General features: G+C 38.3%; 1 pseudogene; it reads right to left on the bottom strand.

Annotated features, from left to right (window-relative positions):
• Window positions 1–11154: 11154 nt before the first annotated feature.
• Window positions 11155–11948, bottom strand: LOC136157222 (small ribosomal subunit protein uS2B-like; annotated as a pseudogene).
• Between the last annotated feature and the right edge of the window lie 5379 nt (window positions 11949–17327).

Consider the following 17327-nt stretch of genomic DNA (forward strand, 5'->3'; position numbering starts at 1 on the left):
CATATCCATGACTCAAAACATGTACAGTTAATGAACTTCCTGATGCCTAACCTAAATTTCCTCTTGTTTCCATTTGTACTTCTCTCCAGTTCTGTTTTCAGTGCAACTGAGAGTAATTGCTTGCAGTCACCCCAGCCACTGTCAGATAGTGACCTTCTCTTTACATGACTGATGACTATTTCCCATATTCATCTCATCTAGTGTGATTTTCATTTGATTATAAATGGCAGTAAAAATAGCTCTGAGAGATTCCTCAATTTCCTAATATTATTGACAAGTATAAAACAAGTATATAAAGCAAATATTAAATTCAAAATTAAGGCTTTTGCCACTATCTCATTTTAAAAATCTCCCATTACTATGAACAAGTTTTGGGTTGAAAGTAAAATCCCTTCAAATATTTTGCCCCAGCCCCATGCCAAGGCACATGTATCCAGGCCATATCTTATCTTTTCCTGTACTGGATCCCAATCGGCTTTTTATAGCCAGAAACTCTCTGAATGCAAAGCACGACCTTGGCTACTAGCTTCCTCTGGCACTAGTTTGAAAGTTATTTATAACTTTAAACTTAGCGTGAAAGCCTATATTTCTCAACATAACTAGTCAAAACATTCCCGTTTTATATAATAATGTGATGTTCCTTAATTCAGAAAGAAACCCCACACTTTAAACCTACAATATGTAACTAAGGCAGAGCAATTTCAACGCAGAAACAAGAATGTACTGAAGTCCAGCTCCTCTTTTTACAACTTGACTCTTACCTTTCTGTTGCTTCCTATAGAGTAAATGTGTTTAAAATTCGGCTCTTGTAGGAAATTTTCCAAAAAGAGTTTGGGTGAGGAAAAAAAATAAGACTTCTTGGTTAGTCACAGAGCTGCAGAGCACCAAACTGAGGGTCAGTGACAGTGGGGCAGTCACTTCAGCAGAGCGGCATTCACCCAGGATGAGAGAAAGGGGGAGGTTACAAACCAGGGTGGGTGGTATCTAATCCTGAACTGCTAGTCACTGACCTCACTGACAACTTGTTACTGAAAATACTTTGTTGAAAAAGGCCAGACACATACTTTACCCAGAGATCTACAAACATAGCTGTCAGGAAGCTCTAAATACGTAGGATCTGCATTTCTCTAGTACTTTTCTGAAACAAGGACCTCTTACATCTAATTAAAGCTGAATGCTGGAATCATTGGGAGTGAAAAATGATAAAGCAGGGATAATAGGAAAGTCCAGGAAATTCACACATCAAAAGATCAATTATGTAAAATTCAGTGTCTTCAGTACCGTAGAATTCTGTCATATCTGAGATAGTGTTTTCCTCTGAAATCTTACCAAGCATCATGCTCTGTGCCTCTAGGGTTTATTTAGACCCATGTAATTATTAGTAAAGAATGTAAGTGAAGACTTAACAAAAACTCCACAGGTGAAAGAAACCATTACTAAAGTCACCAAAAAAAAAACTCTTTCCAACAAAATTTCTTTTTCCTATGGCTATTGTTTTATATATTTCCTCTTTCCCTTTTTAATCTCCTCACCATCAACATCTTAACATTCATTGGAACAATCTTCCATACCCCTGCTTTATGCTCTATCACTGCATCTATTCCTTGACACCCCACCTGAACTTATACCATATTCTTATAGGCATTAACACTTCTGTGACTTTCTGTCAAAGTCATAAAAGTAGTGACTGTAATAGTAGGTGGTAACTACCCCTAAAATAAAACTGTTCGTTTGAGTTTTGGCATTTCTGTTCTTAAAAGGCTGAATTCAAAAATTTTTAAAGGCATTTATTTATTAGCTCTATAGGCACTCTTAGAACAAATATTAGGGAGCTAAGAGGAGAAGGCAAGGTTTGCAAATTGTCAGAGAGAATCAATTATGAAAGAGGTCTCATTTTATATGATTTCTAGGGAAATCTGTGAAATAACTTTTTATGTAGCTTCCTTTAAAATGTGCATGCACTTGACATTACATTTCTCTAACGGTTCTTAGTTGCTAGTATACTGTCTTCCCCAGATTTTTTTCAAAGCAGCTTCTTCCCCCTGGAGAATCTAGGAACAGCCTCTTTTCACAGTGAAAACAAAGAGTAAGTTTTATGTCTCTCAATCCATCTTTTCTTGAATAAAGAAATCACTTTTCACTTGCAAAATAGAAGTTTTTGTTTTAGAGCTTTAATAATGAATGTTTTCTAAACACAGAATGTTGAATTGAGCCCAAGATTAGATACCCAAATTCTATTATGGGCCAGCCTGCTCCTACTTTAAAGCCACAGATAAGTTACTCACCTGCTCTGTACCTCTCGTTTCCATCTGCAAAATGGAGATGAAAACCGCTATTCTTTTTACATACTTTTCAGGGGATATGTGATTTTACATGGATCAAACCTGAAGTGCTTCAAATTACATTGAACTCCTCAGAGATGCAATACAGATGCAATTATATTACTTGGTATAATCAAATCAATTAAATATTATAAATATTGGAATATAATTTTAAAGAGCTCTATAAAGTTGTATTTTAAAAAAAAAAATTCCCTCTTAAAAATGTCTGCAGCCTCCAAGATAGGTTTTAGCTGAAGTATTTCCCACTATAGCCACAAGAGGTCCTCCTCCTAGCAATTCAAATCACGTCGGATTTGATGAGCAGAGGCCCCACGGTTCTCTATATTTATATCGGTTGGGTGACAGAAAACACAGATCACCTATGTCAGATTTCCATAGCAAACTATAGGGTAGCAAACAAAACCGGAAAAATCTGGCTTTCTCTGGGTGATCACTGAAGCATGCTGAACACTAAATAGTTCCTGTAAACTACACAGCCACTGCATTTTGTGCCCTGGCCCGCGTCCAGATTTTCACAGTAATTCCATCTTGTCACCTTGCCCAGTCTTGTTCAGTATTTATTATCCTTCCCTATTTACTTGTTTTCTTTCTTTATACTTTTAAAACTTTAAAATTTTGGCTCACATTCTTCCTGCAAGCAAACAAAGGTTAGGGATCGAGGAGCTAGATAAAAAGAGAAAAAAGAATAAATCAGAGCCATCATAGAAATCCTTCTGAGGTAATCAAGGGTGTCTTTGGCTCTAGGTATCAGGGCTGGCCCCAGACAAACTCACTCAACCACATGTACTGAGGAGCCCCTTGATGCAGAGCCCTGTGTTAGGGGCCAGTTAGATTAGAGGAACAGAAGGGAGGCCTCCAAAAAGAAAACAACTCAATCCCTATCAGCAGTCCCTTCTGGGAAATAAGCCTTTCAGGGTACAATCAGTATTTTAATCACAATGGAATAGTTTCTTCTTTACATTAAAATCCCTTTAAAAATGAAACTAGCTTTTGCATGAACCATGAGTCCATTTTATTCTATATATGACACCTCAAAATATTGGCTTTCAGATTGAGACTTAAAAACATGTAATTTTCTGAACAGCTATAACACTTTTTTTTTCTAATTCCTGTTTTATTAACTAAGGAGAGGCACCTAGATGGAGCTTAAACACAAGATGGAAGTTAGAATGTCCCACCCAAAATCCTTTTTCTCATTCCAGCATTCCAAATAGCTTCTGTGCTGTTCACCTCACCTCACCTCTGTCACACCTTTTTAAGATGATATTTGAAGTAAAGAATACTTTCAGTTTGTGATAATTAAAGGTAATTTATTCCAAAAAATATGTGATAAATAGTTCTGGCACTTTGTTGGGTGTTTTAGATGAATCTGCTCCTATTTCAACATTTGTATACTGTAGCAAAAAGATGTTTCCCCCACTCTCCGTTTCTACCCACCTTGTTATTAGCTATTAACCAACTCTCCTGCCTCATTCACAAAAACAAGCCATCTTGGAAGACAGCCCCTACTTTCTCATCATCAAATCTACAAAACCACCCACTCTAGTCCCACCTTCTCTCTTATTACAATTCAAGCTGTACTCTTGCTCCTACCAAAGGTTAACCTCTCCTCTTCTGCTCTGGATCCCTTCTTCTCCTACCTTCTCTAGGACTCTGCTCCTTCATTGTTATCTCATGTACTTCATTATAACCCCTTCTCTACTCTTCTCAGCAGAAAAGCAGGCCACTATCTCTAATTTTAAAACATCGAACAAACATCAGCTTCACCTTACAGATCTCTCCAGCTGCTCCTCCCAAGTTATCTGCTGCCTTCATCTCAACACTTCCCTGAGTTGCTTGCCATACCTATGTTTTCACATCTCATTTATTCTACAAACCCATTCCATGTGACTTCTGTCACCTTCACTGCCATAAGGACCATTTTAAAGTCTATCCACAACTTCCATGTGGCCAAATCCATAAGTCACCTCAGGGATTACATCATCCAATCCGACAGTTTTAAAAATGAGATCTGTAATAGGATGCTGAGTGGAATTTTTCTTATTGCTCAGAATTGGCAACTAAGGCTCAAAATGAAAGAAAAAGAAGCCTTCTGTGTACACCACATGCTAAGGGATTTTCAGTGTCTTAGGACAGACATCTCACTCTGGGGCTTACTGAAAATCAGTTCAGAGAAGTGCTTTATGCTTCCCTCTCAGCCCTAACAATAGAGGAAAAGTTAGGGGACTTGAAAAATTAGAGGAATTAGGCCAACTACTCATCTCCTCTAGAAGACATCAGAGCAGGAAAAAAGGTGAAAAAGTCAATCTTGGCCTTTCCTCCTTTCAGGTCCCTCAAGAGTGATGGAGGAAAGGAAGGAGATGAAATTTAAATTGGAATGAGATGAAAGTTTCAAACTGGACTAAGCAGGCCTTAAAGCACTGAAAATGGCAGGAAAATTAAGGAACCCACCAATGTATCATTAAGGAATGAGAAAGGGAGGTATAGCAGAGCAAAGTGAAATGCAAGCATTGAGCTAACTGATTCACTCAACAGTCACACCTTCACAGGCTAACAATTCTCAAACTTGTATCCCCAACCCAGACCTCTCTCATGAGCCCAGAGGCATATATCCAACTGCTATTTCCTTTGGATAGCAAACATACATTTCAAACTTATTCTATACCCAAAAAAGAGTTCTTGATTTTTCCTTTCAAACCTATCTCATTCATGATGATTATAACAGAAATATCAAATCAATATGTTGTGCACCTGGAACTAACATAGCATTGTAGGTCAATTATATCTCAATTTTAAAATTATAATTTAAAAAAATTAAGGGATGGAAGGGTGTAAAAACCCTATTTCTATCACTCTAGTAATCGTCACCATCACCTAATTGCTTAAGCCAAAATCCTGCAGTCATCTTTCATTCATTCTTTTCCTTTACAACCATCAAGAATTTCCATAAATCCTATTTCCAAAAGTTTTCTTGGATACAACCTGTCTCTATCTCCCCTACCCCAAGTTTTCTGAGGCATTTGCAGTCCATTTTCTACATAGCATCTAAATGATACTTCATTAGACAGTTTAATTCATGTTATTCTCCTGCTTAAAATAACCCAATGGCTTCCTATTATCCATAGCACAAAAGGAAAATTATTTACCAAATCTACAAGGCCCTTCATGATCTGGCTCCTGTCGACCTCTCCCACTGGACTCACAGCACTGTTCCCCCTAGTTCACTGACTTCAATTACACTTTCTGTTCAGAAAACATCCAAGTTTATTCCCTTAGGGCCACTGCACTTTCTGTTCTTTTGCTGAAATCATTTTGTCCCAGCTGTTTACATGCCTGGCTCATTCTCATCTTTGATATAATCCCTCAGAGAGGTATTACCTGATTATCTCACAGCCCCTAGTCACTTATCACAACCTTGCATATTTATTTATATGTTTGCTTTTTCTGTTTTCACCACTGGAATAAAAGCCAGGGGCAATGGCAATGTCCTGAACAGCATGGCATAGGAAAATTAACTATACAAGATAAAGTATCAATAGCTATTGGCTTTCAAACGAAGAAAAGATAGCTCTAGAAGGAGGAGGTAACCAAGAAAATTTGCTGGAGGGAGTTATATTTGCCTTGATACAGAAATAAAAGATGTCAGCATCATGATAGAATGATATGCTATTAATTTTATTTCTCAAATATCCTTCAAACCCATTGCCTCTCCATGTTTACAACTATTATCCTGATACAAACTACAGTTGTCTTGCTTGCTCTCTTTATATACTTACCACTTAATTTCTCCCTCTCCCTCTGTTTCACTTTGTATAAACCCAAATGTGGTATTTAGATGCTAATCAGAATATGTGGATGCTAAAATTTTAAATCTTGATTTAACTATTTCTGAACTACTAAAACTGACACATTAACTTCACTGCCTTGGTGAAAACAGAAGGGCTAAAATGAATGTTCTTCTGATTAATTTTCTCAGAGTGCCATGCCTCAACTCTGACAGCTCATCTTGCTGTTAGTCAATAACCTTAACGAGCACAGTAATTACAGTCAATCATGTCTGCTTTAGTTCATTGATTACTTTGTTATTTCTTTTACAACTTGTTAATGAAAATTCCCAGCACAGACATCCTGGGTGACATTTCTTTTATTAATTAACTACCCTATCAGTCCCTTCACTATATTAAAACACCAAAGCATCTTGTATTGATAGTTCTAGAAACAACTTGCTCTTGCAGCTTTGAAAAAAATCAAAATCATTTTCAGGGCCATGGGATTCTGAGCATAGCCACAGTTACTGTCATAATTATGATATGCTGTCTTTTCTTTTTCCTGCCTCTTTCTATAAACTTTAGGTAAAATGCTATCCTATAGAAAATTAAGGAAAGGGTCTATTTCTTGAATTAGGTGGAATATCAACCTAGAGAACAAGAACAAAAGCAGCAGTGCAACAGCATAGCAAGGCATCCGAAACAGGAAAACATGATGGACCTCTTCCTAAACACAGCTGAGACAGCTCTGGGCATGACTCAAAAATAACCCAGAAACACATCAGGGGCTGATTTCTGGCACTAAGGCAGTAGGAATTTAAGCTACTGGAATCTAGGTATCTAAAATAATATGAGACTTCATTTTATAATACAAGTGTTGAAATAGAAATTTTAACAACATAAAGTTTTCAAGTAAATAGTAACAGTTTTTAATCATTTTAACTGTGTAGTAAATGGTATACAGGTCATATTGCATTTTAGGCAGGCTCTATTTCAATTTTAGCAGTGAGCAAGTTACAAGAGAAAGAACCAAGCAACAATAAGAGCTGAGCCCAATTGAAATAGCTTGGTGGCCTAATGAAATACAGTTAACTTGCATTTAATTAGGACCAGTTACAATATCTAAGAACCAACAATCTAGAGAGTGGGGCACTGCAGCAGGAGTCTCCACCCAGCAATGCCACTCTGTGTTAGGTGGTGGCAATGCCCTGTTTCGGGTGGTTCAACCAAAAACACCCAACCTGAGGCATAAGTTAGAGTCACAGTCAAGCACATTGGGCAGAAACCCAGTCACCTAGACTAAACGAACATGGTGGAAAGTTAGATGGAAGGCTATGATTCAATGGACACAAAATTGTTCAGGCTTCACCCAGGCACACCAGATATAGGACTAAAATTCTGGCTTCCAGTTACAAGGTAGATTCATTTGGAAATAGGATCTGACTACGGCTATAGATTGCAAACATTACAATCTACACAGGTGAAAAAGTTTGGGGTAGGCATTCTTCACATAATATAGGTTTAGTTCTTCTCAAGTATTCAGTGCATTTACATAATACATGTTCAGTTCTTCTCAAGTGATCAGTGCAAATAGTTATCCTGTCCTGAGCTGTAAGAACCCTTTTCATACAAATATTCTTAGGAATAGGTATCTTAACTGACTGCCAATAGTCAGCTGAATAAGCAGAACCTTTACTATATGGCACCTAGATATGAATAATTCTTGTTTGGGTGGGCTACTCCTTTCAGTAATACAAACACAAGAGCTTAATGTTTTCTTTTCAGAATCAGATTTAATTTCAGATTGTCAAATACAGGAATGTGTATTTACACCATGTGCAAACTAGGAACTTATGTGTCAGAAATTATGCAAAAAAAAACCTAACTTTAAGTTTTCATTAAATGAATGAATGTATTTGCTCATGTATATTCAGTGTTTATGAACTTGATTAAAATCCTTCCTGTGGGTTTATTATGACACAGAAACACTGTATAACCCAGGGTTTTACTTGAAGAAAAGGAAAGAGAAGGGAGGAAAAAGCTCCATTTTCCCCCAAAATTTTTTCAGTTCTCTGATAAGCAATTTAATCTCATGATCCTAAATAGTAGCTTCACTGTGAATAAATGTTTTGTCCACCTTTTAAAACATTATAAACCAAGTATCAGCTATATCAGAAACTTCTGGTTAGCCTTGCCCCTGATTCCCATCACACCTGTGGAAGATAGTTACTTACAGCCTCACATTGTCAGTGTCACAACACACATTTTCACGGTTTGGGCTTCTCCAATACCACAGAGGAGAGGGGGAACCCACTCAGTATGTGCATATCCATAGACGTTCCCAGGATTGAGTGTTCAGGATTAAGACACAACCAGTGAGGGTGAAGAATTGTTCCCTCCATTTGACCCCCATGTAGAGAATTCTAAGAGGCATTTTACACAATCCTCAGAAGGTTCTGGATTGTATCAAGTCACAGTTGGACTCAACAGTGACTCTGACAATGCAAGTTTATGAGATGATTTTCTCTTTTCCTCATCCTGCCCAGTCTCTCATCCCTGCTCCCTGGTGCTATCACCTAAATAAACTACCTAGACACAAGTCCCTATCTCAGGCTTTTGCTTTCAGGAAGAATCCAAGTCAAGGCTTGGAATGGGTCCCCCCTCTCCTCTACGGTAGAGGAGTGGGACTTGGAGAAGCCCCACTGCAAACAGTGAAAGATGTGTGGTGTGATGCTGACAATGTGAGGCTGTTATGGCCTGCCAGGAACTATCTTCCACAGGTGTGATGGGAATCAGGGGCGAGGCTAACCAAAAGTTTCTGCTATAGCTGATACTTGGTTTATAATATTCTAAGCCACCTGGAGTCAAATGGGCCTAGAAAGCAGGTCCTTGGGATGATACTCTTGAATCAGATCACTAAAAGGCCAAATGGAAGTAAGAGCCTACTGCTGGTGAGTTGCATGTGGCACCTCACCTGTTGTGGGGTAAGATGAAGTTACAGGTGAGAGAACTGACTGCCAGCACCTAATCCCAATTCTGCATTTACTGACTTCATGCAGGTAATTTTTAAATGGCCATGGTTAGGAGTATTCACAGCACAAAAATTGTTGAACACTACAAATCAGGGCTTCCCCTTCCCCAGCATTCTCTTGAAAGGACTAGATGTTTAGGAAGCGGCTACAGAAGTTTAGCCAATACTCCAGTTTTTAGCTCTTTTCTTTCCATACCCGATTTAAAGAGGTAACCTGATAACTTTTCAAGGATTTATACTATAAATCACCAATTCCAAGGCTGCTCCTGTTCTAGCATATAAATCAGCTGCTTCCACTATAGTCAACCTTGTATCCAAATGTAATAAATCTCTTTTTAGCAATTAAAAACTCTTCTATAGTGTAGTTTGGAAAAGTTTCTAAATATCTAGTACATGGTGGTCTGCTAGTGCTCAAGTGAGGTTTCCATAAACATAAACAGGTAATACATATTAGTCACATTCTATTTTTATAAAATTATATCATTTGTACTCTGACTACAATTTATTTTCAAACTTTTTATCTCTCAGGGCACATAATACTTGATAAGACAATGGGTCTACAGTCTCTACGTGAGTCATTTAACTATGTACCCACCTAGTAAAAACATTAATTTATTATGTTGCTTTTAAATAGTAATATCTGCCTGTCTAATATACTCTAAGGGCAAGAGACTTTTCTTTCTCCCAATTTCCCTATCTTTCCAAATACCAATTCCAAAATAAAAGCATATAAATATATTAAGGAGAAGAAATTTTTCTTTTCTGATTGGTTATCTTTCAGTGGTAAAAGCATACAGATACCCAGAATACTTGCCAGTCTCTAGAACAAGAACAAACCATGCTCTTCTTTCTCCAGCAAGCTTCCTTTACACCCTCCAACCACCCCTTAAGATTGTCCATTTCCCCACACCCTATGGTGAAGAACAGGGACGCCTGACCTGCTGCAGTCCATGGGGTTGCAAAGAGTCAGACAGATTGAGCAACTGAACAACAACAACACTTTCATAGTGATAGACGCTCTGCTTGTCTTCAGTTCCCCTACAATAAAAAACACTGCAACAGGAGACTTCCTTGTCAGTCCAGCGGTTGAGACTCCATGCTTTCAATACAGGGGGCACAGGTTTGATTGCTGGTCATGGAACTGAGATCCCACATACTGGTTGATGGGTCCAAAAATAAATTAATAAATTAAAAAGAAAAACACTGCAACAAGAACTCTTCTAGTAATACTTAGGATAGTGTTACTTACTGCAACCAACAAACCCAAAATTTTAGTACTCTCAGCTCCAAATCTACTATTGCTTTGTGATACTAGAGCTGGAACTCAGCATGCCCTCCTTCACCAGCTGGTTTTCTGTTAGCTTCTTCCAAGGAGACTCGAAGGCAAGAGAGTAGGTGGAATTTGCTTTTTCCTATTTCCTTGCTGTTCATACAGCTCAGCCCAACAATGGTTCTTCATTGCTTGAATCAGCAATAGCTGTTCCAGGTTCAGCTCCTTCACAGTCCCAGAAATGTCCAGTCTGCATGCTTCATCCCAACAGTACTCTCTCCTCAGACAACTGAGTCCTGGCTCCACTGGACCAGCTTGAAGGTTTTAAAAATGCCTCTTCTTGCCTTTGTTCCCCCAAGGGTGATAGCTGTGCCTGTATTCCCTTTGGTTTCCTTATTTTCAGCCGTCCAATACCAATTTAGCCATTTCCTAATAGTGAATTATTTTTACTAAACCTCCCTGTATTTTTTTTTACTAGATGCTGGACATACATATATAGTTGATTGGCATTAATTATGCTATAAAGTCACCATGAACACTGAACTAGTGAACCATTGCTCCTAGGAGAAATGCAGTTGCTATGAGTCTGTGGTCACAATATTTCCACTACGATCAATATTTACTTCTTGTTTTATGTGTGCTTCTGTTAAAAGCATCTTACTTAATATATTCTCTTTTCTTTTTAAGCAACTGTTTATCTTCTATCAACTCAATTTCCATTTTAAGCGTTTGAGGAAGAAGAGTTTAAGAGGACTCGGTGGCTATTTCCACCCTTTCCGTGGCCTGAGCAGTGTGAGCTGCAGACCTGTGTGAAGCGGCAGGCTGAGCGCTCCATTCTTCAGGGGGAACTGCTGAACAGGCAGAGAAGGCACCGGCTCGCCTTGCGACTAGTCCAATACCTCAGGCTGAGGAGACGTGAACGCTGGAGCTGAAGTAGTCCATTTACCCTGAAATTCCTCCTCAGTCACACCTTCTCAGCTGCTGCCTGCTCTTCCTTTTCAGGATATCTGTAGAAGCAGAGATGAGGCATGACTTCCGGAGGTGTTCCACGCATGTGCAGAACTTCCCAGGTGAGCATCCACTGCATTCGACCCACTAAGTGAGTTCTGTGTTACACAGAGCGATGGTAGGCAGGTTAACATAGACTTCTGAGAGAGGCTGGTAGTCAGCCCTGGGATCAGTAAACGCCAGAAATCATGGCTCCCAGAACACTGCATGTATCTGGTTGGTGAAGGCTCCAGGAGTGAAGCAGCCAACAACAGAAGTGGCAGCAGTAGCAGCGTCAAACTTCAACAAAGCTCGCTGGCCAGAGTTCCTAGACGATATGACACCGACATCATCTGGGTTTTCAGTGGCAGCAACGCACAAGCTTCCAACAGAATCTTCTCCCAGGCTCTCTTCAGATCTATGATTTAGATGCCATCATTTTTGTAGATGTACTGTCCCATGTGGAAGCCAAGGATGGTGCCACCTAAGTGGGTTCCTACTGCAAGGAATTTGACGACATTCTCCTCCTTCATTTGCAGAATGAAATTCATTTGAATTCTTGACCAGTAGCCCTATAACTCATATCTGAAAAAGCTTATGTAACACAACTATCTTCTCCATAAAACACATCACAGACTCCTTGCACTTAAGAGCACTAGAGAGCACTTGAACACTATACATATGTGGGAGTCATTTTAGATAGTGAAATCACTATCAAAAGGCACAAAATTGGGACTTCCCTGGTAGTTGGGGGATTAAGGGTCTGCCTTCCAAAGGAGAGTATGCAGGTCCAATACCTGGTCAAGGAACTAAGATCCCACAAGCTGCAAAGCAAATAAGCCAGCATACCACAACTAGAGAGCCCAACGGCCCAAGAAACATCCCTTGTGGTGCAACTAAGATGTGACACACACAAATAAATAGGTAAATATTTTTAAAGCTGTGGAAATGTGTAATATTAAGGCTTTTGAATATGTATTAATATCTGTTTTCCAGTAGTCATGTATGGATGTGAGAGTTGGACTGTAAGGAAGACTGAGCACCAAAGAATCGATGCTTTTGAACTGTGGTGCTGGAGAAGACTCTTGAGAGTCCCTTGGACTGCAAGGAAATCAAACCAGTCAATCCTAAAAAATTAATCCCGAATATTCATTGGAAGGGTTGATGCTGAAGCTGAAGCTCCAGTACTTTGGCCTCCTGATGCCAAGAACTGACTCATTAGAAAAGACCTTGATGCTGGGAAAGATTGAAGATAGGAGAGGGGAACAACAGAGGATGAGATGGTTGGATGACATCACTGACTCAATGGACATGAGTTTGAGCAAGCTCAGGGAGTTGGTGATGGACAAGGAAGCCTGGCATACTCCAGTCCATGGGGTCACAAAGAGTCGGACATGACTGAGTGACTAAACTGAATATCTAGTATGATAGATGCCCCCCTTTGCTCCTCTTTTTTAAGGCTAACTTGGCTATTCTTATACCTTTATTATTCCATGTAAATTTTATAGTAGGTGTATCAGGTTCTTTAAAAAAAAAAGCCAACTATAATTTCAACTGGGATTGCAATTAGCTTATACATTAATTAAGGGAGAATTGACATATTTATTAACATGTTCCATCCAACATGGGAGGGCATGCATGCTAAGTCGCTTTAGTCGTGTCCAACTCTGTGCAACTCTATGGACTGCAGCCTGCCAGGCTCCTCCGTCCATGGGATCCTCCAGGCAAGAATACTGGAGTGGTTTGCTGTGCCCTCCTCCAGGGGATCTTTCCAACCCAAGGATCCAACCTGTGTCTCTTAAGTCTACCTGCACTGGCAGGCAGGTTCTTTACCACTAGCGCCACCTGGGAAGCCCCCAACATGGGACATTACTCTATTTATTCAGCTTATCTTGTCTTGGGGTTTCAAAGTTTTTGCCACAGAGATTTTGTGTATTCCTTGATGCATTAGAAATATTGTCACATTGTGAATGAATCTTTTTATTATATTTTCTAATTGGCTGTGATGGGTACAGTGAAGCACTATTAATTTTGCAAGCAGATCTCATATCTGTCTAGTCAAAGCTATGGTTTTCCCAGTAGTCATGTATGATGTGTGAGTTGGATCGTAAGGAAAGCTGAGCGCCGAAAAATTGATGCTCTTGAATTGTTGTGTTGGAGAAGACTCTTGAGAGTCCCTTGGACTGCAAGGAGATCCAACCAGTCCATCCTAAAGGAAATTAATCTTGAATATTCATTAGAAAGATTGATGTTGAAGCTGAAGCTCCAATACTTTGGCCACCTGATACGAAGAACTGATTCATTGGAAAAGACCCTGATGCTGGAAAGGATCAAAGGCAGGAGGAGAAGGGGACAACAGAGGATGAGATAGTTGGATGGCATCACCGACTTGATGGATATGAGTTTGAGAAAGCTCTGGGAGTTGGTGATGGACAGGCAAATCTGGCGTGCTGCAGTACATAGGGTCACAAAGAGTTGGACTCAACTGAGCTATTTAACTGACTGACTGACCGATTTCATATCTGGCAATCTCACAGAACTTTCCTTAGTTTTACATTTCTTGGTTGATTCCTATGTCACCTACAAATGATAACAGTGCTCCTTTTCTACTCTGCTTTCTGTTCCCTCAGATATACCAGCCTGGGCCACTCTGAACTTGGCTCAGTTCAGACAAACATTTTCTCTGACAAGTCTTACCTAATTGCCTGTCCTCATATACAACCATCAGTCCTTGTTCCCCAACTAAGTTAAATGCCAAGTTAAATGTACCAACCACATGCTTCTTTCTGTATACCTCTATTATAGAACTTAACATATTGCATTAAAATTATGCATTCACATATTTCTCCACAAAAGAAATGAACTCTATCATATCTTACCCATGCTTATCCACCTAGGACCAAGCATGTTATCTAACACATAATATTCACACAATACAAGGTTGATAAGTAAATGAATAAATGTAATAGGCCAAAGTATTGCACACTGCTCACTCAGCACATGGAGAGAACAGATAAATATAAATATAATCACTTAAGTGAGTAACTCATGCTAAACAGCTTTCTTGGAGTTAATAAACATATATCCAAAATTCCCAAAATTATACAATATAAGAATAAAGCCTAATTGTGCTTCCTTTATTTTTCAGTTAGTATTTTAAGTTATGATGCCTAAGAACTAAGCACATTCACAGATTACAAAAAAAATATTAAATAAGCTTATAATTAATAGTACACTAATATATGCTTTTCCCTGCAAATTTCTAGGAAAGCTGTAATATTATAATGACAATAAAAACAAACTTACTTTACCAAAGATAACTTCCTCTGAGAGAGTTTTTTATAAGTTTGGGTTTTAAAAAAGAAGAAAATAGGAATCTGAGATAATGCCTTCTTAAAACACCCTTTCCATAAAAATTTAAATGTTAAAGGTTAAATATAATTGTAGGAAAAAGTAGAGCCAGTTTGCCATTAACATAAAATGTAAATAACTCAAGCATTATTAGTCACAAAAATGCAAAGCTAAAACCAAGAATCTCAGCAACTGTACAAAGATGGCTCTAGAGTTAAATAAACACTAATAGTGCTTCTAATAGCAATATCTAATAGTTATTGAGAATTTATGTCAGACATTATTCTAGCACTTTATATATAATGTAATGCTCACATCTATAAATTATAATTTAAGTGTAATGTAATGCTCACATTTAATTAGATACTGTTAGATTATTAGTTTGTTAGATGAGCTAGTCTAAGCTCAAAGGTATTTATTTTCCAAAGATAGAAAGCTAATAAATGCAGAGGTGGTTTGTCTGGTTCCACAGGTCCTCCATCAACCCCTATGCTTAAGTAAGCAAGCACCTCTGTGCTGAGATCCAAGGCAAGGAGTAGGTCAAGTACCTGTTCAATTATTTATCATAGTCTCCAAATTCCTGCCTTTAAGGGTTTTAAGATAGAAGCTGAGGAAGACTGTGAAAATATTTAATGAAAGAAACAAATCCAAAAGACACTGAACAACAAAAGGGTCAGTAAACTGAGGAGAGGGGAAGTATACAAGCCTGAAAGGAGGCCTCAGAAGGAGAAGACATGAAATGGAAAACACAAAATTGTAACAAACTAACATTTTTAGGCACCAGCAGTGGTCTGCTTTACAATTTCACCAAATTTGTCTATGCCTCTTTGACAATATGAAAAGACATTGTCAAAGACAATATAATAAGACAATAATAAGACAAAATAATATTGCAAGCAAGGAACTGCTCCCTCATCTCAACTTCTAAAAAGATAACCTTCCATAGTACAAATGTGGAAAATAAAGAGAATGAAATTATGAACTTCTAAGCTTTTAAGCAGTCTTTAAATAGTATGTTTACAACATAATTTTAATGACGTGTACAAAGTACTTTATTCCATAATGGTAAGTCCAAAAAGACCAAAGTTTCAAATTGTATAGATCATATTTTCTAAAATTTGTAAAATTGTGTATAGGAAAAAATCCTTAAAGAAATATTGAGGGAGGACAATTTTAGAAAACAAAAAAAAAATTCTTTTATTTTCATCTTTACATCGGGATTTCTAGGTCAAGCCCAGTAATCTGTCAATGTAGTTTTGGCAAAAACACTGGAGGGTACGCTATCAGTGAATAATAGGGTTAAAGTGAAAGTCGCTCAGTCCTGTCTGACAATTTGGGATTCCAAGGACTATACAGTCCATAGAATTCTCCAGGCCTGAAAACTGGAGTGGGAAGCCTTTCCCTCCTCCAGGGTATCTTCCCAACCCAGGGATCGAATCCAAGTCTCCTGCATTGCATGGTGTAGTAGGGTAGTTCCCCACTCCCCAAATTTTAATGTGAGTCCTGTGTTAGAACCACCTGGTGGTCCAGTGGTGAAGACTTCATACTCCTACTGCACGGAGCCCAGGTTCAATTCTTGATCAGGGAGCTAGATCCCACATGCCACAACTAAGAGTTGGCATGCCACAGCTAAAGATCTTGCATGCTGCAACTATGACCTGGCACAGCCAAATAAATAATGTTTTTAAAACACAATTTAAAAATAAATGAAATAACCACCATGAGGGCTTATTAAAACAGGGCTTACTGTATCCCACCCCTAGAGTTTCTGAATCAATAGATACTGTAGTTCTGACAAGTTCCTAGGTGATGCCAATGCTGCTGGTCTGGGACCCACACTTAAAGAAATACTGTTTTAAATAATTACATATAATTATTACTTATACATATATATTTATATACATAACTTAATTAAAATGTAATTTATTTTACTTATTATTTTACTATACTACTTTGGTTATTGTTTTCTATTTAATTTACTATCCATAATTAGTACAATTAAACTTTGTACTTTTTTATAAATCTCCACAGTTACATAGATTTATTAGGTATACTTGTTGTTGTGTGGTATTTTATTCCACACTAAAACAGGAAAAAGAGAGTAGCTGCATATTTGGTTGGTAGATAAAACAACAAATTTGGCTTAACTGTTACCCATGACTAACCAAAGCTGGTAAGAGTCTGCTTTCCAGAGAGAACGTTTCTTCCCTTGAAGATTCCTTATTCATTTCTAAATCTCATTTACAAAATAAACAGCTAGATAATAAGAAAAGCAGAAAATTGAAGGCAAGATATCTAATTTTTAAAAATAAACTTTTAGGACAAAATGAAAAGCTAAAAGCATTCTCTTTAGGAAAGGTCCCTATTCCCTTCTCTTCCATCCCCCACAATGGTACCAGAAACTATTCTCCATAAAATTCTACCCACTTTCTGGGTCGGTCGGGCTGGGGCGCGAAGCGGGGCTGGGCGCGCGCCGCGGCTGGACGAGGCGCCGAAAAGAAAAAGAAAAAAAAAAAAAAAAAATTCTACCCACTTTAAGCCCTGTTCAAAGGAGAATCTCCATCACAGAATGACAGTGA

Source organism: Muntiacus reevesi, chromosome 2 (genome assembly GCF_963930625.1).
Source record: "Muntiacus reevesi chromosome 2, mMunRee1.1, whole genome shotgun sequence".
In the NCBI taxonomy this organism is placed as follows: Eukaryota; Metazoa; Chordata; class Mammalia; order Artiodactyla; family Cervidae; genus Muntiacus; species Muntiacus reevesi.